This window comes from Schistocerca serialis, chromosome 2 (genome assembly GCF_023864345.2).
Source record: "Schistocerca serialis cubense isolate TAMUIC-IGC-003099 chromosome 2, iqSchSeri2.2, whole genome shotgun sequence".
NCBI classification, from domain to species: Eukaryota; Metazoa; Arthropoda; class Insecta; order Orthoptera; family Acrididae; genus Schistocerca; species Schistocerca serialis.
The window spans coordinates 697440936-697466814 of NC_064639.1; the positions used below are offsets into that span (position 1 = coordinate 697440936).

General features: G+C 41.6%; 1 protein-coding gene across 1 annotated transcript in view; it reads right to left on the reverse strand.

The window, feature by feature from the left end:
- The window catches only part of LOC126457844 (allatostatin-A receptor-like), a 1203850-nt gene that overhangs the window by 474684 nt on the left and 703287 nt on the right, over positions 1-25879 (reverse strand). The window contains exon 3 of the mRNA XM_050094484.1: positions 854-1132. The gene's annotated coding sequence lies outside the window, so the exon portion shown is untranslated. The remainder of the gene's footprint in view (positions 1-853; positions 1133-25879) is intronic.

Sequence of the window (25879 nt, forward strand, 5' to 3'; positions counted from 1 at the left end):
TTGTTTTGTGGGTCCGTATCATATGACTTCTGCAAATCCACGAAGACTAAAGTGTCTCTAACCCTCCGATAATTCTTTTGTCTTCTGCATTAAGTAGTGTGAATATTCCATGAAATAGATTTTCGTAAATTTCGTGGGGAATAATACAAATGACACAAACCATAAAAAATGAGGTATAGTGACAACAGGGACAAGTGGTATAACGAACTTCTAACTGTGATGGTTGTAACTACTTACTTGTCGAAGGTACAGTAAGGGATTTACGTATTTCTATCGGTTGAATTATACAGGATAAACCATTAATATACGATTGTCTGTTTCATTACAACATTGAATAATGTCAAAACTATATTTAAAATAGAAAAAGGGACATAGAATAGGCACTAGGCACTTGGGTACAACTCCATAAGTAACTTCTATTACCCTCCTCCTCCGAACTAAATAAATTACGATGGTTCGAATTAACTTTGCAGCCGATAACACACTTGAAATGTAGGACAAGTATGGCAGTGAAAGCTTGTAGTGGACACTCATGATTAATAATTAGAAAACCTAGACTATTTGTTGGATGTATCTCCTTCCATTTCCTACTTTATGACGAAAGCTTTCGACCATGTTAAATAACACTTGACTGTCAGGTCTACTGTAAAGATCAGAAGCATGACTTCGTTGACACCGCTAACGAAACAGAATAATATTTGCTCGGTACATATCTTAATGCCGAAAAGCAGATTCAGGCTTTGGAAGCAGGAGATTCAAAACGCTGTTCCATTTTGTAGTCTCCTTCGATGCATTTGCGGAGTTGATCTGGCGTCAAGAACTTTGGTGCGGTACGCGGAGCAGGCGGACTTACCTGGAAGGCGGGCTTGTTGTGCGTGGCCTCTAGGAAGACGCAGGCGGTGTGGTGTATCTTCTCGAAGTCGTAGCCGACGACGCCGTGGCTGGTGTAGACGGGCGCGCACGCCGCCAGGATGACGACCCAGGTGACGGCGATGGCGGACAGCGCGTGCCGCTGGGTGCGCAGCCCCATGGACGACACGGGGTGCACCACGGCCAGGTAGCGGTCGAACGACATCAGCACCAGCGTGTACACGCTCGCGTAGCACGTCACCACGATCAGGTACTGCACCACCTGCAACCGAGCAACCGTCCAGCGTCAGCAACACTCGCAGCAACGTCATCGGCAAATGGGGGGGGGGGGGGGAGTGGGGGAGGAGGGGGGGGGGTTGCATCTGGGTAACGCACTATTCACTGGTGTCCTAGAGAGTCACTGTTGTTGAACACACAGCTGAAAGTGGGTTAAAAAGGTTTCCTAATAAGACTATGTAGGAGCAAGAAATCAATTCTTGCATATGATTCGCAATCAATAAAACATCCATAATACCTCGTTGGACGCTTAGGGATAGCAGTTACTTTTAATTTATTTCTGGGAAAACATATGACACACCTATTCTTGCATTTGTATCTGACTGTGTGCGAGAGTGTAGTACAAAATTTTCTGGTAATTTCCAAGAATGTTTGCCTATCGAAGCTCCAAACGATAGATATCGAACGTGCGATTCTAAACCCATCACGCCACGGTGGTGGCGCGTATTATGAGCATGTTTATAGTGGTCACTGCAGCAACAGCAAAAGAAGAGCGTTACTGAAATAGTTGAAATTACAAAAGAAACTCGACCTCACTCGACGTCGACGTTGTCGTCGTGAGGAAGTCCATTTGATGTGTTTTCTACGGGAAGAATTCCCTTTTTGCCGGAACCTGGGTAGACTCTGCAAGTGTCGCGCAAAAATATGGGGAGAGTGTCACATTTCCTACAAAAATTCAAACAGTTTTCTACATTGTATAAGCATGGAATAAGATTCTTCCACGTGAGGCAATCGGCTAAAGAAGCGTCTACAATACCAGACATCCCACTCACTACCGTCATAAATCGTTTGGGTTTTCCTAGCATCTCACAAATAATTTTCATAACGCGCGCCACCATAGTTGCGTGATCGATTTAGAATCGCACGTTCGATATCTATCGTATGGAGCCCGCAGCTTACATAGGAAAACATTCTTGGAAATTACCTTCTCGACATGTTTATCAACATTTTTAATATATTTACTTTCGTACATATACCATTCCCTGATGGTGAGAGCAGCACGGATTGTAGTACAGCTTCGTTCTCATCAGCCAAATATACCAGCAGCCTGGAAGTGGGGCAGAAGGAATCCCAATGTTCGAATATTTCTGAGGGATTTCCAGTTCCGGCATTCGCTTGATATCCAAGGGAAACCTCGCAAGAATCTTAATCTAAACTGAGCGATTGTAATTAATTTTATTTTGTTTTGCAATAGTATTACCTATATTAAAGTCAAAAATGAAATGTGATTGTTCAGTGCGAAAGTGTAAAAATTTGTACCAGACTCTACGACAAACAATCACGAAACTCTATAGAGCAACCAAAGTCAGCCTTTTCACAGCTGAAGTGACACTAGCGCTCCAAGCGGCTAGCATTTGTAACAGAAGAATGGCACGATATAAACTAGAAACTTGCTATTTTTAATGCTGTTTCTTACATAATATTTGCGAGTCACTAACAGATTTTTCCAATACGAAGAGGGAAACGTAATTAAAGCAATATATGGTCTCGTGTTGATGTCAACATATAACAATAAAATGAGCACTATAACGTAGCGCACAAGGAACACAGTAGCAAAGTCGTTATCGTATAAACTAAAATTCTTTAAGACCGGAAATGAGAGATTCTAACGTGATTTGTTTATGTTAAAAAGCAACTGGGTACGAATACATCTGCCTGCTTGGAAGGTACTTTGTGATGCTTTGAGCCTATTGTAGTTCGTATCATGAGTTTCTTCGTAGGTTTCGAGCTTGTTCCAGCACATTCAAAACTAGACATTATTTTCACAGTCTTAGAGATTGGTTGCCTTTGCTTCTTATAAACACGCATTTGGCATTGTCCTTGCTTTTATGCGTTGCGTGTACCTATCATGTTCATGTACTTTGCTTTCCAGATTTAAAAACGTATACAAGGTAGTCAAAAAGAGTCTGAGAAGGTTGTAAGGGTGTTTCAGAGTAGGTTGTACTGAGAAGTGACTGTTAAGGAAAAAATTCGATACTTCACGCCGTTTCCAAGTAAATTGGCATTGGAGTTAGCCAGTAAGGCCGTTGCTCGCGCAAATTCATGCGCCAGAGACGGTGTCGTCAAGCATGTCCTTCATTCGCTTTTCTAAAACCGAACAAGAAAGCGGAACGAAAATTCTACATGGGAAAGGGATTAAGGATCTAACCAGGAGCCAAAGGCTGAGTCGCCTCTCGCGCTATCATCTACGCTATGATAACAACTATTACTAATTGTATCTGGCCAGTGTGCTAATTAACTCAGAAACTCGAATGTTTTTTAATAATTATTTATGAGCACAAACTTCCCTGCAACACCCTTACAACCTCTGCAGACTGTTTCTGACCACCCTGTATACTTCTTCACATTTCGCTTTCCCGCCTGTAACATTTAGTTCTCCAGCATGTCCGCCTGTGACGCTTTCTTCTTATTTGTGTGCATATCTTAAACTACAGCTAACACATGTTCAATGACTTTCAACACAAAACGTAATTCCTGTTCAGTTTCGGCTACCAATGCTGCATTATCAAGTATTTCGCTAATTTTTTTGCCCGTGATAAACAAGAAGTACTTTACTTCCCTTTTCCCATTTCCAGCTACAAAATAAATATAAGTGGAGACAATGAACACGTCTTACACCGCTCCTGGTTTTGACTTCTTACACGAATCTGTCGGTACAGGCTCTTATAACGCGCTTTGAATAAACAGATGCTTTGGAAATTCAAAGGTGCTATTCCCAGTTATACACGCATATTCTGAAAAAAACAGAACACCTTGAATGATTAGAGATAGGACATTCATACCCACAGAACATGTACGTTAGTACGTTCTACAGAAATAGTTAGCATCTGAGCCACGTCCACCCGCGACGCAACACCATCTACCACTAAAATGTGGCTGCGGCTCTCGTTGTCGCTGTAAACCGAAGGTAATGGATCAGTGTGACTCCAGCAGACGTTCTGAATGTCTCGCAAACTATGCGCGAACCCTACCGTCAAATCAGTGAGCACTACTAGCATGAGAGAATGTCATGCATCCATCTGGTAAATTGCTTCTCGTGCGGGACGAAGTGTTTCGGCAGTGAAACGGGTGTGCTCCGACTGGTTTATGGAAGGCCATAACACACGACGAAATGGGTCATGTCGCACCACCCAGAGCCCCCCCCCCCCCCCTGCCCCCTCATCAGAATGGCACTGCAGGACAGATCTGCGTTCCCCTCGGCCCTGGTGCAACGGTGGAACAGTGTCACACATCGTATACTTTCAGGGATGAGAGTCGGTCGCTGTTTATTATGTATAATAGTCGCCAAGTCGTAGATATTGCTATAATCGCATTATTTGACTCCCTTTTACGGAGCTTGTTAGCACTTGATGTTAGGTTGGCGCCATTATAATGCATTGTGGTAATCGCTGCTGTGTCTCGATGCTAATGCTGGCTCTAAATCTGGTTGTCTAGCGGAAAAAGATGAGGTCCCGTGTTTTTGATGTGCTTTTGATGATAAATAATGAGCGAAACCAACAACTATTTAAACTTCAAATATTTATTACTCTGGTGGCCATCTTAATTCCACTGTCCACCAAAGACAATGACACAACACAAAGTAGCACTTCTTTTACATGTTTTTTGCAATGTTTATCCACCTCGAACAATAACACACATACACTTTACCAAAGTGACATTCGGACTCCACTCCCGACTCTTCTTGCTGCTTGTATTTATAACCTTGTCAAAGAACTACTAAAAAGAGATATAGTTTATAAGTCACATGTACATCTGTTATCGTAATTTGTGCAGAAAAGTTTTTAATTTATATCGAGTGACATAATTTAACAGGTTATTAAAATGACAGACAGATTTGTTGACTTGTCAGAATAATACTTTGTTACAAAAAGGCCGTTTTTTAGAAGTTTGTCAACTGACTTCTCTAATTTGCATAAATAAGTAAATAACATGAATTATTAAGAATTACATTGGTTTTCGTCTAAAATAGGAGTGTTTACGTGAATACTGAGTGAAAACGGTCCTAGTGAACAAATAGGTTTCAATGGGTGATTTTTATTTAAGGAGATCCAAAATACGTAAGCTGGCCATTATTTTTCGTACTTCATATTCATTATTTAAGATGAACTTAGTGTTTTTACATAATGACATTTGCTGTATCAGTGATCAAGTGATATTAACTTTTGTGTGGGTCAGTTATTCAGTATAATTTAATGGGTCGACTGTTTATGGAGACATGTTATGCAATCATTGTTAACATACACAATAACTTTTCTATAATCATAAATACTCGTTAAACTGGTTGAATCTGGAGGGAATCGCATACTTCGGTAAAGTAAAGCTTTTAATAGGTTCTGTTACATATGGCATAGGTTTCGTGCGTGTCGTTCACTTCTCCGCCTGCCTTTGACAAATGTGCAGAAACATGCTAGGCGGCAATGGTGCATGGAATGACGTCACTGGGAAGAGGAACGGCACCAGGTAGTGTTTCCGGACGAATCCAAGTACTGTTTGTTGGAAAGTGGTGGCCGAATTATGGTTCGCTGCAGATAGGGGGAGCGGCATCATGGTGACTGCATTCACCTGTGACATACAGCGCCAAATCAAGGCAGTATGGTGTGGAGTACTATTGGGTACAGCCTCATTTCACAGTTGGTGCGTGTCCAGTGCACTGTGACCAGTGTGACCTAAGTCAAGAACATCCTGCGACCCGTAGCCATACCCTTTTTTCCTGCACAACACACCAGACGCCATTTTGCTGTAAGGCAATGCAAGATCACATGCTGCTGTACAAATCCGTGCCTTCTTGGTGTCACAGGATGTCAGCCTTTTCCCCTGGTCCGTCAGATCACCAGACTTGTCGCCAACAGAAAATGTATGGGCTATCGTCAGACGACAAGTGCAGCGATGTGACCCTATGCCAACAACCACAGATAAAATCTGGAACCAAGTGAATGCTGCATGGATGACTACACAACAGGAAGCCATTCGTGCCGTATACACGTCGATGCCATCACGCATGGAGCAAGTCATCAGGGCCCATGGCGGACCATGCTGAACAAAGGTGACTGAGACGCTAATCATTTCTGTGGAACATATTGATGCACACGATCTGTGAATATGAACGTCCTATCTCTAGTCGCTCATTCTGAACATGAGAGTATTTTTGATTGCTGCTGCAATGTATAGCTCCACAATAAAATCCGAAATACGACTTTATTTGCATGTGCTTGAATGTGCTTCTTCATTTCATACAGAGACCGCACATGCGTGTCGCAGTGTGTTCATACATGCAAACCGAATAGCGGTGCTGGAGTAGTGAAACTGCAGAAAAGCTGTAAAACTTTCGTGACTCATTATCTTGGGCCCTACTTCTAGGAGAAACATCTGCAGAGTGTAAAAAAGAGTACTTCATTACGAAGTCATTCGAGATGAAAATATAAGGTTTATGACTGAACTTCTTCCTTTCTACGACAAGCCTGTTGAAAATGAAACACGTGCACGACTGCACACCTTTCTGTAAATAATTGTTTACTATCCAACTGCAAGGCATTGTTCCTCCTAATGTTTAGTGAGTGATCAATGACGTACTTTCGAATGATCCCATATCCTTGACTGCATATCATATTAGACAGGGACAATCATCTGAATGAAGTTCATGGAGTCAAACCACAGACAGTTCTCATCGCCATTTCCTTGCTTAAGAATATCCTTTGGGAATGTGCAAAGTTGATCCGAAATGTGATGCAGTCTACCATAATAGAGCGGAAATATGTGAAGTAAAAAAAAAGACTAGTAGTTTCAGTGTCAGACACTACGAAGGCAGCTGCTTTCAATTTCCTCACATGATCTTGAAAATGTCACTTTCAAGAAACCATTTATTCCGGCTACAGTCCTAGGAAGTTAAAACATTTCATTTTACCTATTACTTAAACACTTCGTTCTAATTAACTCTCGCTTTTGACGATAATTGAGTCAGAATTCATTTTAAAAGAGTTTTGCTGTAATAAACCGACAATCACGTTTATGTGAGGTGCGATTCCGTGTTACACATTCCTGTATTCGCTAAATAATTTACGTTAAATTTCATTTTTTGGAGAAAGCGTACTTAGAGAAACGAAGATCTTAGCTGCTCTGTCCCCCCTTCCCCCGCTCTCTCTCTCTCTCTCTCTCTCTCTCTCTCGCTCTACGTAGAACATAACAAGAAACAATTATATCAGGTGTCTAAACTGTTTAAATTCCGTGTTCGATTACGCACAATGTCTTAGACGAAACAAAGGCCAACGCAATACACAAAAGCAGATTCTTATTTTATATTTCAAGGCTGTAGAGAGTCCAGATCGCATGTATATTATTTAGCGTGGCTTAATTTGCTCTCTCTTATTTCTTTAACGGTATCAAATATATATATGTTTCTTTTGTGGAAATATAACTTGCTTTTGAGAGACTTACGTTGCTGTTAGATTTTCTAACTGTAATAGTAGGTAAAATTTTAACTGTTTCTATGGATACCAGCTAGTGCAGCTTTGAATAAAATGTGTGCTCTTAGTGGCAATGGTAGAACATATGAATGACAGATAGTACTTAAGGTATGCATTTTAGAGCCTTTGCTTACTAGACTTTTCGCTTCGAAAGAAGCTCCTTCTGGGAGTATGTAACTGTATGTAACTGAGCTCCTTTTTTCAAAGCGATTAGGTGGTGACGGATTCCTAAGTATCTGTTTTAAAATACTTACCTGTTGGAATTTAGAGAGCCATTATCCCACGATAGTAATCCGAATTAGGAGCTTCATCCGTAATTCTCCTCTAAAAATGGTCATTTGCATATTGATGTAGCAGAAAAATAGTTATTTACAGCCTCCTAGTTATCTGAAGTAACAATAATCGATGGCGTAAGAAAAAAGTACTTTGGACAAAAAACGCGCTATCCTCGAACTCCACCAAACTTAGTAAACATTTCTCGCTATTGGTCGAAAGTTTTAGCCTTATGAGTTGATGAGTAGAAGCACTTTAATAAATATATAAATTTGACGAAATTGTCTATACAGAGGTCGACAAAAATACAGAAACCCTACGAGAGATGCACGCTTGAACATAAATGCAGATGCATCCCATGCCTGCAGGTTGCGCTGTTGTATGTGCATTTTATCAGCCGTGTAGTGCGTAGTTGTGAGTGCATTACGTCACAGCAGTGTGACTTCGAATGTGGACAATGTGTTGGTGCTGGTATGGAGGGTGCTTCCGTAACGAAGGCAGGTGAAGTGTTTGGTGTTTCAAGAAGCACCGAAGAGAAGATTTATACCGCATGTAGGTAAAGCACAAAAACGTCATCCACTAAGTCACAATGTGCACGGAAGTGTGTGTTTAGTGATCGTGACAGGCCGCCATCGAGGAGAATTATGACGGAAAATAAGGGGACGACAGCTGCAAAAGTCATTGCAAAACTACATGTAGTACTCGCAATGTCTGTCAGCACCAAAACAACACGAAGGGAGCTCCTTAAACAGGGAATTGCGGGGTGAAGTGGAAATCCATAATCACTGATCAGTGATGCATATTCACCGAACAGGAAAATGTGCTGCCGATGCTATAAGTCCCTAAATATGGAGTAATGGGAGAAAGTTATGTGGGTGTATGAGTCTTGTTTCACAATATCTCCAACTTCTTGTCAACTTTACGTCTGACGCGAGCGGTCCCAGCAGACTGCTTCCTGCCAAGAGTGGAACATCAGGAGGAGTTCGGCGGTAATTTGGGCAGTCATATCACGGTATTCCATAGGCCACACGTTTACTCTGCAAGGTCACATTATTGACAAGGATTATGTGACGATTACCTGGTACAATGTTTGGCCCCCAAACCTTAGTTCCTAAACAACAGGGCCCCCGTTTACGCAGCTCCCTTAGACCAGGACAAGGACGAGTTATCGCAACTCCCCTGCCCACCACAGTCAACAGATCTCCATGTTATTGACACTTTGAGATCTACATTGAGATAAGGGTACATGATCGCTATCCATTTCTATCATCGTTACTTGCACTTGCCACTCTTTTGTAGAACAATGGTACAAGATACCTTGAAAACGATGCAAGACCTTTATTTACCCATGTGAGACGACTGGAAGCTGATTTGCATTCCATCATGTTTCCTTCCCCTTATGAAGCATGTTAATGTGTTGTGCTTTTGGTTTTTCCACATTTCTTTCCAAACCCTGCAGCTGCTACAGCTGCAGATACGCACACCATTCCCGCCATTATTAACCAACAACAATCTCTATCGAACACCTTACCGTACTCGACTGACAATGTTACCTGTGGTGTCACCGCCAGACACCACACTTGCTAGGTGGTAGCTTTTAAATCGGCCGCGGTCCGGTAGTATACGTCGGACCCGCGTGTCGCCACTATCAGTGATAGCAGACCGAGCGCCACCATGGCAGGTCTAGAGAGACGTACTAGCACTCGCCCCAGTTGTACAGCCGAAGTTCATAGCAATGGTTCACTGACAAATACGCTCTCATTTGCCGAGACGATAGTTAGCATAGCCTTCAGCTACCTTTGCTACGACCTAGCAAGGCGCCGTATTCAATTGATATTTATTATATGAAGCATGTATCATCAAGAGCGATGTTCTACAATTGTGGATTAAAGTTAAGTATTACAGCAACTGCGTCCATTTTCTAAGTTCTCATTTCCTTTTAACTGTTTCAGACCTCACGCCAGCCTGAGTGAGTTTAAGCGCGTGCCTTTCGGCTTCCTCTCATTGTGTCTGGGCTGTCTTGTCTAGACACAACATTACCTATCGATAAAAACTAAATACTATCTTTCTCGGGGAAAACAAAACAATTTCAACCTTTTAGATTTTTTCATACTGACATGCAATTTATAGATACACAGACTGGCAAAAAGAAACTGAAGGTCCAAGAAGTGAAGGAAGAAACTAAATGAAACTTCACGATTACGTGGTATTATGTCAGTCATTATAAAATCGAGTCAAATATACAAGAATTTCGCAGTACGAGTCTACTTGCCGTTATGACGTTGCACGCCATCTGGCCAATATGCATGAACTGATTCGATTAGGAGAGGTGTCCTGAAGTTGTTGTACCCTCTCCTGAATGGACCTGGCTCATAACTATCGTAGACAGTCTTTGATGTCTTGTATATCTGCAATGAGATGGAGTTGAAGTCCAAGATCGGCCCACCACATCTTCTGTCAGGAAGAGATTTGAGGACCTTCCTGGCGATGGGTCTACCTCAACAGATGGTTGGTAGACACGAATACCATACAGTATTATCCTGTTCAAAAATGGTATCACAACACAGTAGCTTGAGAGGCTACATACGAGGATGCAGGATGTCCGTAATATACCATTGTGCCGTCAGAGTTCACTCATTGTTTATCAGCAATGGCCTGAAATCATACCCAATGGCTCCATATATCATAATGCAAGGAATAACACATTGAAAGAGTAGGTCTGTTACCAGCAATTCGTCACTGAACAGAATACGACGCTATTCCTTTTCACGGCACCAATGGCAACGCAGCCGGTTGTGTTGGGATGTTAAGCGATAGTATACCTATGGGACGGCAATTCCTTATTCCTGCCGTTACTAGCCACCGATAAATGGTGTGGAATAACACAGAATGTTGAAGAAAATCCATTACTAGATTCCGTACGGCAGGCGAGGATGTGGAGGAATTACGATGTGTCTGGTGCGCAATACTCTTGTTGTGGTCGGACATGGTCGAACGAAACCTTACGACGAGTATTCCTCCCTTCACGCACCCATGTATTTCAACGTCGTACCACTGTCTCATTCGAATGGCCCAACAATTTGGATATTGCAAGATTCGACAACCCTGTCAAATGGAGCACAGGTATCCAGCATCTCCATGTACCTCAGACCACTTCACTCCCGTCGGTTCTCACTCCCCTCGTAGCCCTATCAGGCTTGGTAAATACACTAAACACGAACAACACTAATGCATTCTACTGACCGTTCTCGTTGTGACAGAGAATTGCATATCCGCCGGTGGTGTGTACGTTCACATTCTAACGTGTCTTCTTGCTGCTTCACCTTTGTTTACCAGGCAGAACATATAGAAGTTATTGAATGAAGTGAAACATATTACTAAGTCAGTGAAAATAGCTACATAAGGAGAATGTTCAATAAGTAAGAGTCAGAGAACATTCACAAACTCAGAATCAAAGACAAACATTATTTCAAAACAGCAAAAAGACTGGAACGTGAGAGCAGACATACATCTACATCTACATGAATACTCTGCAAATAACATTCAAGTGCCTGGCGGAGGGTTCATCGAACCACCTTCACAATTCTCCATTATTCCGATCTCGTATAGCGCGCTGAAGGAATGAACACCTATATCTTTCTGTACGAGCTCTGCTTTCCCTTATTTTATCTTGGTGATCGTTCCTCCCTATGTAGGTCGGTGTCAACAAAATATTTTCGCATTCGGAAGAGAAAGTTGGAGATTGGAATTTCGTGAGAAGATTTCGTCGCAACGACAAACGCCTTTCTTTTAATGACGTACAGCCCAAATCCTATATAATTTCTGTAACACTCACTCTCATATTTCGCGATAATACAAAAAGTGCTGCCTTTTTTTTTAAGTTTTTCGATATACTCCGCCAGTCTTATCTGGTAACGATCCCACACCGCGCAGCAGTATTCTAAAAGAGGACGGACAAGCGTAATGTAGGCAGTCACCTTAGTAGATCTGTTAGAAAATGTAATCCTGCCAATAAAACGCAGTCTTTGGTTAGCCTTCCCCACAACATTTTCTATGTGTTCCTTCCAATTGAAGTTGTTCGTAATTGCAATACCTAGGTGTTTAGTTGAATTTACGGGTTTTAGATTAGACTGAGTTATGGTGTAACCGAAGTTTAACGAGTTCCTTTTAGCACTCATGTGGATGACCTCACACTTTTCGTTATTTAGAGTCAATTGAAACTATTCGCACCATTCAGATATCTTCTCTAAATCGTTTTACAGTTTGTTTGGATCCTCTGATGACTTTATTAGTCGATAAACGACAGCGTCATCTGCAGACAACCGAAGACGGCTGCTCAGTTTGTCTCCAAAATCGTTTATATAGATAAGGAACAGCAAAGGGCCCGCCCATAACACTACCTTGAGAACGCCAGAAATCACTTCTGTTTTACTCGATGACTTTATGTCAATTACTACGAACTGTGACCTCTCTGACAGGAAATCACAAATCCAGTCACATAACCGAGAAGATATTCCATAAGCACGCAATTTCACTACGAGCCACTTGTGTGGTACAGTGTCAAAACCCTTCCGGAAATCCAGAAGCACGGAATCGATCTAAAATCCCTTGTCAATAGCACTCAACACTTGTCGATAAGGTTCCAGATAACCACACCTGATCACCACTAGGGATGATCGCCGTATTATGCATCAAACTTATCGTAACTCTATCACGTCTGCGTCTACAATCCGGTACCATTGGAGAGAGACTGGCAGCAACCGCATTAGAAAATTACCATCCAATGCGTAGGCTGCCGTTGACATCACGACTCAAATGGCTGCGTTTAGTTTCGTGGTATGACTGGGCATTGATTGCCGATGAATGGCGTCGTCTTGTGATAAGCGATGAATCGCGGCTCTGCGCTACCCCAAATGACCGTCGTAGGTAAAGAAGGTAGGGACCAATGGAGAGCTTCCATTCTTCCAGCACTTTGGAGAAGCACAGTGGGCGTTACACCTGCCACCAAGGTGTGGGCAGCCATCGCGTATGACTTCGGCTCACGGCTGGTAATGATTAAGGGAACAGTGACGACACAGCGGTACGTCACGTACACCCTTTTTATTCATGTGTTACGTCTTAGGGGACGTGGGACGGAATCTTGATTAAATATTTCAACAAGACAACGCTGATCCACATGTGGCGTGTCTCTATGATCTATCTGTGTGATGTTGAGGTACTTCCGTGGCCGGCAAGATCCCGAAGTCTGTCCCCGACAGACCGCTACGGTCGCAGGTTCGAATCCTGACTCGGGCATGGACGTGTGTGATGTCCTTGGGTTAGTTAGGTTTAAGTAGTTCTAAGTTCTAGGGGACTGATGACTCAGATGTTAAGTCCCATAGTGCTCAGAGCCATGTGTCACCGACAACGTATCTATGAGACCAGCTCGGACGTCAACTGTGTCGTAGTGCCAGTATCGACCACATCAAAGAGCAGGTATTAGAATTGTGGGCCAACTTGCTCCGGGAGAGGATAGAATGGCTTTGTGACACCCTTCCCAACCGAATCAGTGCATGCATACAGGACAGAAGGAAGCAACGCCACACTGGTAAGTAACTTCATAATGCAAATTTTTTGTAACTTTGAATTTATTTTGTAATTATTAAAATATTATCACACTCCCTGTCACCCCGTGATGTTCCTCCTTCCCACCCGGGCAAATTCTGTTTTTGTCAGGCAGTGTATATCCATTCATACCAGCGCATTAATTGACTCGTGGTCTAGGGGTAGCGTCTTTGATTCATAATCAAAACGTCTTCGGTGCCGGGTTCGATCCCCGCCACGGCCTAAATTTTGATAAATAATCAGCATTGGCGGCCGAAGACTTCCGGCATAAGAAGTCAGCCTCATTCTGCCAACGGCCTTGTCAAAGAGGGCGGAGGAGCGGATAGAGGTTCAGGGCACTCTCTTGTCCTAGGGGTGGGAAATTGCCCCTAAAGGCGGAAGAATCAGCAATGATCAACGACATGAAGATGCAGAAGGCAATGGAAACCAATGCATTAAAGACACGTAACGTGTATCCACAGGACATGTGGCCTGTAATTGAAGAAGTGTCATGATGATCTCTCTATTGGCAAAAGATTCCGGAATAGTCCCCCATTCGGATCTCTGGGAGGGGACTGCCAAGGGGGAGGTTACCATGAGAAAAAGATTGAATAATCAACGAAAGGATAACGTTCTACGAGTCGGGGCGTGGAATGTCAGAAGCTTGAACGTGGTAGGGAAACTAGAAAATCTGAAAAGGGAAATGCAAAAGCTCAATCTAGATATACTAGGGGTCAGTGAACTGAAGTGGAAGGAAGACAAGGATTTCTGGTCATATGAATATCGGGTAATATCAACAGCAGCAGAAAATGGTATAACAGGGGTAGGATTCGTTATGAATAGGAAGGTAGGGCAGAGGGTGTGTTACTGTGAACAGTTCAGTGATCGGGTTGTTCTAATCAGAATCAACAGCAGACCAACACCGACAACGGTAGTTCAGGTATACATGCCGACGTCGCAAGCTGAAGATGAACAGATAGAGAAAGTGTATGAGGATATTGAAAGGGTAATGCAGTATGTAAAGGGGGACGACAATCTAATAGTCATGGGCGACTGGAATGCAGTTGTAGGGGAAGGAGTGGAAGAAAACGTTACAGGAGAGTATGGGCTTGGGACGAGGAATGAAAGAGGAGAAAGACTAATTGAGTTCTGTAACAAGTTTCAGCTATTACTAGCGAATACCCTGTTCAAGAATCACAAGAGGAGGAGGTATACTTGGAAAAGGCCGGGAGATACGGGAAGATTTCAATTAGATTACATCATGGTCAGACAGAGATTCCGAAATCAGACACTGGATTGTAAGGCGTACCCAGGAGCAGATATAGACTCAGATCACAAGATAGTAGTGATGAAGAGTAGTCTGAAGTTCAAGACATTAGTCAGGAAGAATCAATACGCAAAGAAGTGGGATACGGAAGTACTAAGGAATGACGAGATACGTTTGAAGTTCTCTAACGCTATGGATACCGCAATAAGGAATAGCGCAGTAGGCAGTACAGTTGAAGAGGAATGGACATCTCTAAAAAAGGCCATCACAGAAGTTGGGAAGGAAAACATAGGTACAAAGAAGGTAGCTGCGAAGAAACCATGGGTAACAGAAGAAATACTTCAGTTGATTGATGAAAGGAGGAAGTACAAACATGTTCCGGGAAAATCGGGAATACAGAAATACAAGTCGCTGAGGAATGAAATAAATAGGAAGTACAGGGAAGCTAAGACGAAATGGCTACAGGAAAAATGTGAAGACATCGAAAAAGTTATGATTGTCGGAAGGACAGACTCAGCATACAGGAAAGTCAAAACAACCTTTGGTGACATTAAAAGCAACGGTGGCAACATCAAGAGTGCAGCGGGAATTCCACTGTTAAATGCAGAGGAGAGAGCAGATAGAAGAAGAAACAGGAGTCGATTTAGAAGAGATAGGGGATCCAGTATTAGAATCGGAATTTAAAAGAGCTTTGGAGGACTTATGGTCAAATAAGGCAGAAGGGATAGATAACATTCCATCAGAATTTCTAAAATCATTGGGGGAAGTGGCTACAAAACGACTAATCACGTTGGTGTGTAGAATATATGAGTCTGGAGATATACCATCTGACTTTCGGAAAAGCATCATCCACACAATTCCGAAGACGGCAAGAGCTGACAAGTGCGAGAATTATCGCACAATCTGCTTAACAGCTCATGCATCGAAGCTGCTTACAAGAATAATATACAGATGAATGGAAAAGAAAATTGAGAATGCACTAGGTGACGATCAGTTTGGCTTTAGGAAAAGTAGAGGGACGAGAGAGGCAATTCTGTCGTTACGGCTAATAATGGAAGCAAGGCTAAAGAAAAATCAAGACACTTTCATAGGATTTGTCGACCTGGAAAAAGCGTTCGACAATATAAAATGGTGCAAGCTGGTCGAGATCCTGAAAAAAGTAGGGGTAAGCTATAGGGAGAGACGGGTCATATACAATATGTACAACAACCAAGAGGGAATAATAAGAGTGGACGATCAAGAACGATGTGCTCGTATTAAGAAGGGCGTAAGACAAGGCTGTAGCCTTTCGCCCCTACTCTTGAATCTGTACATCGAGGAAGCAATGATGGAAATAATATAAAGGTTCAGGAGTGGAATTAATATACTAGGTCAAAGGATATCAATGATACGATTCGCTGATGACATTGCTATCCTAAGTGAAAGAGAAGAAGAAATAAATGATCTGCTGAACGGAATGAACAGTCTAATGAGTACACAGTATGGTTTGAGAGTAAATCGGAGAAAGACGAAATTAGTGAGAAGTAGTAAAAATGAGAACAGCGAGAAACTTAACATCAGGATTGATGGTTACAAAGTCAATGAAGTTAAGGAATTCTGCTACCTAGGCAGTAAAATAACCAACGACGGACGGAGCAAGGAGGACATTAAAAGCAGACTCGCTATCGCAAAAAAGGCATTTCTGGCCAAGAGGAGTCTACTAATATAAAAAAACCGGCCTTAATTTGAGGAAGAAATTTCTGAGGATGTACGTCTGGAGTATAGCATTGTATGGTAGTGAAACATGGACTGTAGGAAAACCGGAACAGAAGAGAATTGAATCATTTGAGATGTGGTGTTATAGACGAATGTTGAAAATTAGGTGGACTGATAAGGTAAGGAATGAGGAGGTTGTACGCAGAATCGGAGAGGAAAGGAATATGTGGAAAACACTGACAAGGAGATGGGACAGGATGATAGGACATCTGCTAAGACATGAGGGAATGACTTCCATGGTACTAGAGGGAGCTGTAGAGGGCAAAAACTGTAGAGGAAGACAGAGATTGGAATACGTCAAGCAAATAATTGAGGACGTAGGTTGCAAGTGCTACTCTGAGATGAATAGGTTAGCACAGCAAAGGAATTCGTGGCGGGCCGCATCAAACCAGTCAGTAGACTGATGACCAAAAAAGACCAGCGCATTACTGCTACCTTCAACCAAATCGTGGAACACCTGGAATGGAAACGCCGTGTGACTCGGGCCTTTCGTCAGGTACACCGTTTGCCTGGTGCAAGTCTTTCGAGTTGACGCCACTTCGGCGACTTGCGTGTCGATGGGGATGAAATGATGATAATAAGGACAACACAACATCCAGCCCATAAGCTGAGAAAATCTCCGACCCTGCCGGACATCGAATCCGGGCCGTTAGGCTACATTCCGTCGCGTTGACCACTCAGCTACCAGGGGTGGACGTAAAGCATCTAATTGCTAGGGAAAATTGGCGAAGCGTTTTGATTATTTCGCATACATTTTTATCTACATAGCGCAAAAACAGCATCAGCTTACATGTACTTCGTCCTTCACTGATGCTGTTGCTGTGGATAAAAATTTAAACTTGACTGTTGGAAAAATAAATTCTTCCTCTATGAATGTAATTGAATCCAACGAATATCTAGAGAAAGAAGCTTGGGCTGTCAGGATTTGCTGCATAAAACGTCCTACAATCGTCGGGTATTCTCGGAGCGGGACTGTGAAAACATACAGGCAACATCACAGTTACGCAAAGGATTGTTAACCGATTTATTGTGTCAGTAAGGATTTCAGGCCAGTCCTTCAGCATTGGAAACAGTTGCCTCGTAATTACGAATGGCATTATCCAAAGCCTGGCACATCTGACGCGTTGTTATGTTCGGTCTTAGCAAGTAACTGATATGCAAATTCTACGCGTGAACTTCTTTGTACTTAGAATACTCTGCGCACAATTTGTTCTGCTTGCGTGTGGAGCCTGAGGCGCCTCTGAGCTGCCAGCAGTTCGCCTCGCCACTCAGCTCTCGTCGTGTGCAGCGCGCACGTTCAAGGGGCGTAATTACACTTTGCGTGCCGCGCTGCCAGCGTGACCTTCTAACCCGCAGAGCCCGAGACGTGATTAAGTCGAGGCGACTCCCTCTGACACATGTGGCTGGTACTGGCAACGGCGCAAACTACAGCGCATTCGCCGCAGCCACTGGATCTATAACGAAATGGGCGTCGTGGCAGCGGTCGTTCGTATTATCCAACACACGTAGTGATCAAAAAGGCAGTATAAATTTGAAAACTTAATAAACCGCGGAATAATGTAGATAGAGAAGTAAAAACTGCTTGGAATGACACATGCTTGAAAAGACATGGGGTTTTAGTAGACAAAAAAATACACCCCATATTGCTAGACGCGTGAAAGATCTCTTGCGCGCGTCGTTTGGTGATGATCGAGTGCTCAGCCGCCACTTCGTCATGTTTGGCCTCCCAGATCCCCAGACCTCAGTCCGTGCGATTATTGGCTTTGGGGTTACCTGAAGTCGCAAGTGTATCGTGATCGACCGACATCTCTAGGGATACTGAAAGACAACATCCGACCCCAATGCCTCACCATAACTCCGGACATGCTTTACAGTGCTGTTCACAACATTATTCCTCGACTACAGTTATTGTTGAGGAATGATGGTGGACATATTGAGCATTTCCTGTAAAGAACATCATCTTTGCTTTGTCTTGCTTTGTTATGCTAATTATTGCTATTCTGATCAGATGAAGCGCCATCTGTCGGACATTTTTTGAACTTTTGTATTTTTTTGGTTCTGATAAAACCCCATGTCATTCCAAGCATGTGTGTCAATTTGTACCTCTCTATCTACATTATTCCGTGATTTATTCAGTTTTCAAATTAATACTGACTTTTTGATCACCCGGTACATACTCTGTTCAGCCAGAACATTATGACCGACAAGCTACTATCGATATACGCCCTTCCCGGCGACAGCAGCGTCACCTGTCGAGGAGTGACTGCTAATCAGACACACACATAGTGCATGTAGCATCAGTGAACATGTGTCCGGGTGAAGTCTGAGGACACTGTGCGATCTATCTGAGTTTGACCGAAGGCAAATTTTGGTGGCCCGTAGGTTCGGTAGAAAATTTCGGAAAGTGCACAACTTATCGGGTGATCGAGTAGTGCTATGGTGAGTTTCTTCAACACGTGGCGAAACCAAGACGAAGCGACGTCCAGACGACGTGGTGTTGGGAAGCCACCCCTCATTGCAGTTGACGAACGTTGTAGGCTGGGCAGACAGGTAAACAGGACAGGCGGCAAACTGTGGTGAAATTAAAATCAGCCTTAAATGCTGGGCAGAGCACAAGGGTGAACACACACAGTGCACCGAATACTCCTTACGATGGGTCTCCGAAGCCGACGATCTACATCTACATCTACATGATTGCTCTGCAATTCACATTTAAGTGCTTGGCAGAGGGTTCATCGAACCACAATGATACTACCTCTTGAAACGTCCCCTTTGAACAATTATCCACGAGACTGTGCTTAAACTGATACACAATATTTTGTTAGCGCAACGCAATCTGACTTTCAAAATTCTCTACAAAAGAATGGCCCTGACTAACATTAAACTATACCTTTCACAAATCACTTACCTCACAAAAATCTTCGCTGCTCAAGCTACTGCAATACAGCGAGCGCCACTACTGCCAGCTAAATAAAAGATTCAAACTATGGAAGGCACTAACTACTGATAGGGATAGTTAGCAAATGAAAGATATTAATAGAGAACAAACAATGTATTTACCTTCATATCATCATATATAAATACAGCAGTTCATGACAAATTACAAAACTCCGCCATCTCTCTCCCCACATCCACCACTGCTGGCGGCTCACCTCCAAGTGCGCAACGCTACGCGCTGTTAACATCCAGCTGCCCCTCTACAATGGCAGACAACAATGCAAACTAGCCACAGACTGCAGACAGCACAGCCAGTGATTTCATTTTCATACAGAGAGCGCTATGTGGCGGCGGCGTTACCAATATAAGAACCTAAACAGCCTACTTACATAAAGAAAACATAAACAGCCTACTTACATAGCCCCCATGCTCCCCACAAAAAATTTTTACAAATGGTGTTGGGCACTGGCCAATACAGATTTGACAAAATTTTTTCACAATTACAGTAACAAACATATAAAATGCACACACTTATTGATACAATGTTGGTCAAAAGCTAAAATTTTCTCACAGTCTATAAAGATAGTCCTGATTCATCACAGTAAAATAGCAGTGTTTTTCTCAAAGTCTGAGCAGTAAAAGAAAATGCACACAGAAGTAGTGGATTTCCATGCTGTCTTGAAGAAGTAGTGTTGTCCTTCCAACGGAAAGACAGTGCTGACTCTTGACATGCTGACAGATAATGGGCCACAACATAGCAAACCCACAGCAGAGTTATTCGACGTTTTGAAGAATATTGGTAGGTAGGTCATCACAGAGCAGACCCACTGTAGTCCTGGTAGAGAGTATGGTATTGGTGGGCCACCAGAGGTGCAGACCCACTGCAGTCCTTGTAGAAATAATGGTACTGGTGAGTCAGCAAAGACGCAGACCCACTGTAGTCCTTGTAGAGACGGCCAGCAGCCATCTGTTGCAAATGTGCAGGTGCACAATCACCATCGAAGAGTCTTGTGGACAATATAGCAAGTCCATAAACCACCACTTGCGTACTCACAAAGTTTCTGGAATTGTCGTTAGAACCAGCAATGCTGTTATCCAGTCCCTTGCTGAATCAGTAACACACGTGCAAACACTATCAGTCCCTACTTCTCACATATTGTCCATATACTATGACCAACGGAAACGTGTGCAGTGAAACGTTACTTAATTTGAAGAACTGGTGTCAAGTACAATTTTATAACATGAGAATACAATTACAAAGATACAGAAAACATCATTAAAACATAATAATACAGATAACATTTGTAGATAATAGGGGCTTTACAAAAGAATAGAAATAAACATATACATCAATGTTACAGGAATTATGACATGAGCACATACATAAAAGATCAGAGTAACTTTCGAAACATCAACTTCACACATGAGCATTAAACAGAACAGAATTAATAATGTCTAACATCTTTACAAAGGAAATAACATATTATTAATGCAAATTATATTTGAGGATAACAGTATTCCTCATCATAGTGAATGTAGCTTAGTATTAGAAAAATTCTACAATATAAGTCTTATCAGATAAACATATAAATACAGGAAAAACATAAATACCCAAGGGTACACAAACATATAGCGGAATAATACAAGGAAAGGACAGGGTTTGTTTTACTGCAGTATTTTGCAAACAAAACTTTCTTTACTTCTCGGAGATCTCCCTTCGTTCTTCATTATTTCCAAAAGTCCTATCTATACCTGCTTTCTGTACTTTTCTCGTATAGCCTCTCAGTGCATTTCTTCAAATTCATCGCAACTCATTCTCTTATAGGCTACCCCCTCTTAAGGTAACTTAAATCTACTGAGCTCAGATGCTAAACTAAGGGACGAGGCAATGCAGCAGCACAAAACAATTAACACAAACAGCAATGACAAAAAAATGGAAATTTGCAAAGCAAGCTACAGTAAATCTAAATGACTAAGCAATGCAACATTACAACTAATATGAGCCAATGTGCAGCAACAAAAAATAAATCTGGCTTAGCAGAGCAACACAAATTAAAGTTCAGTAGCACTATGCCTGGCAAACAGCAGCTTATATCTAAACATGACATAGCTCAAGCAGAAAAAATAGTACACTAAAGATAACAATGCAGATAAGGGAAATGTATAATCACATCTTAATGTCTAAGTAATTAAAGTGGTGCACCACAAGAAGTTATCCTACCAAAAAGTTACCAAGTACTTGAAAAGAAAATTATGAATGCAGTTCCTGTGAAGGTAAATGTCATTTTGTGCTCCCTCATTTTTCTTGAAAAAATTATTTTTTACTCGATCTGTAGACAGAAAATATTTATATTAGTACATCTATAAAATTTTATTTTAACCAATGCTGCAGTGCAGCTAGGAACTAGATATCAAATGAAATAAGCAACTACGTACACAGCAAAGCATAAGAACATCGTTCAATAGCCATGTGGCATTTCATAAGTTAGTAGAAAAATCTCTCAACTAGAGAGACAGTAGTCATAATCAGGTGTATAGACATAAAAATATTTCTCGTCATTTCATTAGGCATCCAGTGTAATCATATGTTTTCAAGTTCGACCGTGTCGTTTTTGCGATGCTTTCTACAAAGGAATGTCAGAAGCGAGGTTAATGGCGTCTTTTTTTATTTTTTTTTTCTACCTGTGCCGCTGAAAAGGGCTCGCAATAATGGCTTTTCCTCCAGGCACCTGGCACACCTGGCCGCTCGCAACGCATTACGTCACGGTCACTTACCTTTCTTACCGACATATTTACGACAGCAGTTTCCGCTACAGTGACAGTCTCATATAAACATTTCACAGGTCGAAAAATTGCGTAACAAATGTGTAGAAAAAAAATCCTGTAAATATAACAGTGTTCAAAAAATTTTCACCAGCATTGTGATACATTCACGCATATACACACATTTCACAACTCTTAAAGTACGATTCTTGGTTTCCAACATCCTTTTTCACAAGTCAAAGTCCCACTACTCATTACTCCTTACCTTATTACACATATATATATTCGTCGACACGTCAATCTTGCGACGACACTTCAATATTTCATCATAATTGCGTCAGCTTATTGATCATAAACATACCTCAACAGCATAATACACATCGTCGTCGTAAAAATATCATAACATCTCAGTCAAATCTCAAAAACGTCGTAGCTTTCTGCAATAATTTCAAAACCTAAAAAAAATTCTCTGCTCATGTCAAAAGTGTCATCTGCCTCAAACGTACTTTAAAAATCATGATCCCATACCAAATATATCATTCAAAGCTCTCATAGTATCACAATGGTTCCAAAAAAATATGAACAGTTCACTAAGTACAGACAAAATACAATTTCGTAAGTGTGAAGTTATCCAACGGTATAATTACGTAAACATGTGTCACTGACGTAGTAAAAAAAAGTTTGTATCTCTCAGTTAAATGATCAGATAGCTGTGTAATTATGTGTTAGAGAAATATGGTACCGATGTGTAAAGTTGTGTAAGCAAATACCATATTAGCTAGGGCTCCTTGTGGTTGCCACACACATGGTACACAAAGTAAGCGTGTACCCCCCTGAGGATTAATGTAATTATACCCTCAGGTGTTACAGATTACAGCAATGAAATGAAATGTATCACTGAAAACTTTCTTTGTAATTCAAAAATCTTTAAAAATAAATGTTTTAAGTACAAAATTAATCACTCAAATACGTGTACTGTAGCGCTAAATGTGCGTCTTGTTGCAACATAATCTGTGTGGAAGTGTCGTAGTTATCGTCCTCCGAAAGCTAAGTTCTGCAGAAGTCAATGTACTTACCTCATAATACACAAAAGTGAAATGCTTTGTGTATAGATATCGTAGTTATTACGTACATTACTGTGATCAAGAAAGTACTATACTGTAAAGTATTGTTGTGCTACGAAAAAGGCTCTCACATTGTAGCTTACTACTAAAACATGTTTTGCTTTCCAGACGAATTCAGAAAAACTGTGCGGATATAAAACAGAAACACTGCAAAAGCAACATTGTAAATTGTCACTCATTAGTAGCGTCGTGATAAAATCGTGTAACTGTCACATAAACTAACACTGTGTCGTCTGGTATCTCACAGAAAGTACATTAAACCCAGAATGTATTTTCAGGTAAACCAAAATGTTGCATTAAAATCTCATTAGCAGTACCAGTATAGGTTCTTAGTATGTAAGCCTGATAGTCGTTACGTAATCGTGCAACTAACAAGCAAGAATGTACAAATACAACACTGTGTCGTCTGTTCACTATAACAATGCATTCGTCATTTCTGTTTAAATAAGTTCTCTTGGTTCTTGATTGGATATTTAACTTCAAACATTGTTGTATGTTAACAGATTCTAAGTCTGACACAGCATACTAGTAATGTAAAGTGAAAAGTTTTATGGCAATGACAAAGTTAAAAAGCAGATTATCTTTCAATAAACGGTTTTACATGAGAAACGTGGTGCAGTCCTTTACTCTTCCTAGTACTCAGAGTTTGAACTTGAATGCAATTGTCAGGCGGTATACGTCGGTAAGGAATACTGGAATTTTTTTCTCAAGGTTAGCGTCTATGTTATTTTTCTCTGAGCCACCTGGCGCACGTGGGTGCCTGCGGCGCGAGTCATTGTCTGTCTCTTTGTTGGCGCGCGTTGTTATTGGGATTAGGAGACCTAACTTCTACAAATTCACCGTGACGAGAGGGCCCTGCTCTGTTTGAATCCCGCCAGTTCTGATGCAATTCAGGTCTGTCGTTACGATCATATCGTCTGTCGTCATGTCGGTAGATTCCATAGTTTCTTTCTTGTCGGTCACATGGTGGAGAATTTCTCCCTGAATCGTAACCGCACGCTGAACTGTTGTGTCTGAAATTATTCTGTCTCCCTTGATAATAATAGTTCTGGTTACCATATTGTCTGTTTCTATGGTTATCTCTGTCGTATTCATTATTACGGAAACGCGATCTTTCTCTGTAACTATTATTACTCTGCCAGTGGTTGTCATATGGGTGGTGTCTATTTTGGTCACGATTTGCGTTGTAAGAATAGACCTGTTGTGTCCAGTTATTGTTTCTGTCGTCACGGAATTGTGACGGATGTGACCTGTAGTGATTGTTTTCCTGTTTTCGCATCCCGCGACTGTCTGTGTCAATTTCCAGTTCTTGTAACAGTCCCTGAAAAGCCTCAATGTCTTCTTTGCAACGTCCTGCTAAAATAATATGTCGTAAATGTTCAGGCAATTTGAGTAAGCAAATGCGGATGAGTTCTGAGGGGCTTTATGGGTTTGAAAGATATTGATTCTTATGCAACAGGTCTTCAAAATATTTGACAAGACTGGAAAATTCAGATTGTTCAAAGTGTTTCATCATCATGATGCTATGTTTTACACGGTCTTGTGTAGCTTGAGACCAATATGCTGAGAGGAAGGCATGGTAAAACTCTCCTTCACTGTGGCAATCGTGAATTACCGATCGCATTCTTACAGCTGGTTCATTCTCTAAGTAGCCACACATAAATTCTAATCTGTGTTCCAACGACCAGTTGGGAGGAAAACAATGAGAAAATTGATGGAGCCATGCTTGTGGATGAATGTCGTTGCCAGAATTCTTAAATGTTTTGAATTTACGTGTAGTAATGAACAGCTTATAGTCAAAATCATCATGTCGGCGAGTCGCATATCGGTCATTGTTAGGTCGTGTCGGCCGTTCCATCTCGAAATTCGGTGCACATTGCCAATTTCTTTCATAACTTCCGAAATGCCCTGTGTTATTATTTTGCGGCTTTTCCGTATTTCTAAGTCCCTCTTCCCGTGTTGGAGCGCGAGTGTCCTCTGAAATACGTAATTCTTGTATTACCTGTGTCAGCTGATCTTGTACTTCCCGGATTTCTCTTTGGTGTTGCGTATTAATTTCATTCAGATTTTGTTTCAGTTTCCTAATTTGTTCGCTCTCTTCTGTGTCATTAAAGACTACCGGTTTTGCGCCATTCAGATTATCATCTACCTTCGTAGATAAATTATTTAGCTGATCCGAAAGTTCAACTACTTTCTCTGATAATGAACACATTTCCTCAGTGTGTTTTTCTGAACCAAGCTTCAGAGTGTCCATTTGTGTTGAAATCGAATCTACTGTGTCCTTTAAGTTTTCCTGAGTTTTTGCAAGTTGTGTAACCGAATCCGTAGATGCAACTGAGTCAATTTTAGCCCACAAGGTCTCATGATTTTCATGAACAATGGTTTGCAGTTCTTTTATGGCTGCTTCGTGATTCCGTAATGCATTTTCATGCCGCGAAAAAATAGGTTGAAAATGCTCACAAATTTGAGTTTTTACGTCATTACAGACTTTTTGACATTTCGATTCAATGTTATGTAACTCAGTAGTTAAATCTTCACGTGTTTGTTCAAGAGTTTGTTCCAATGAGTCT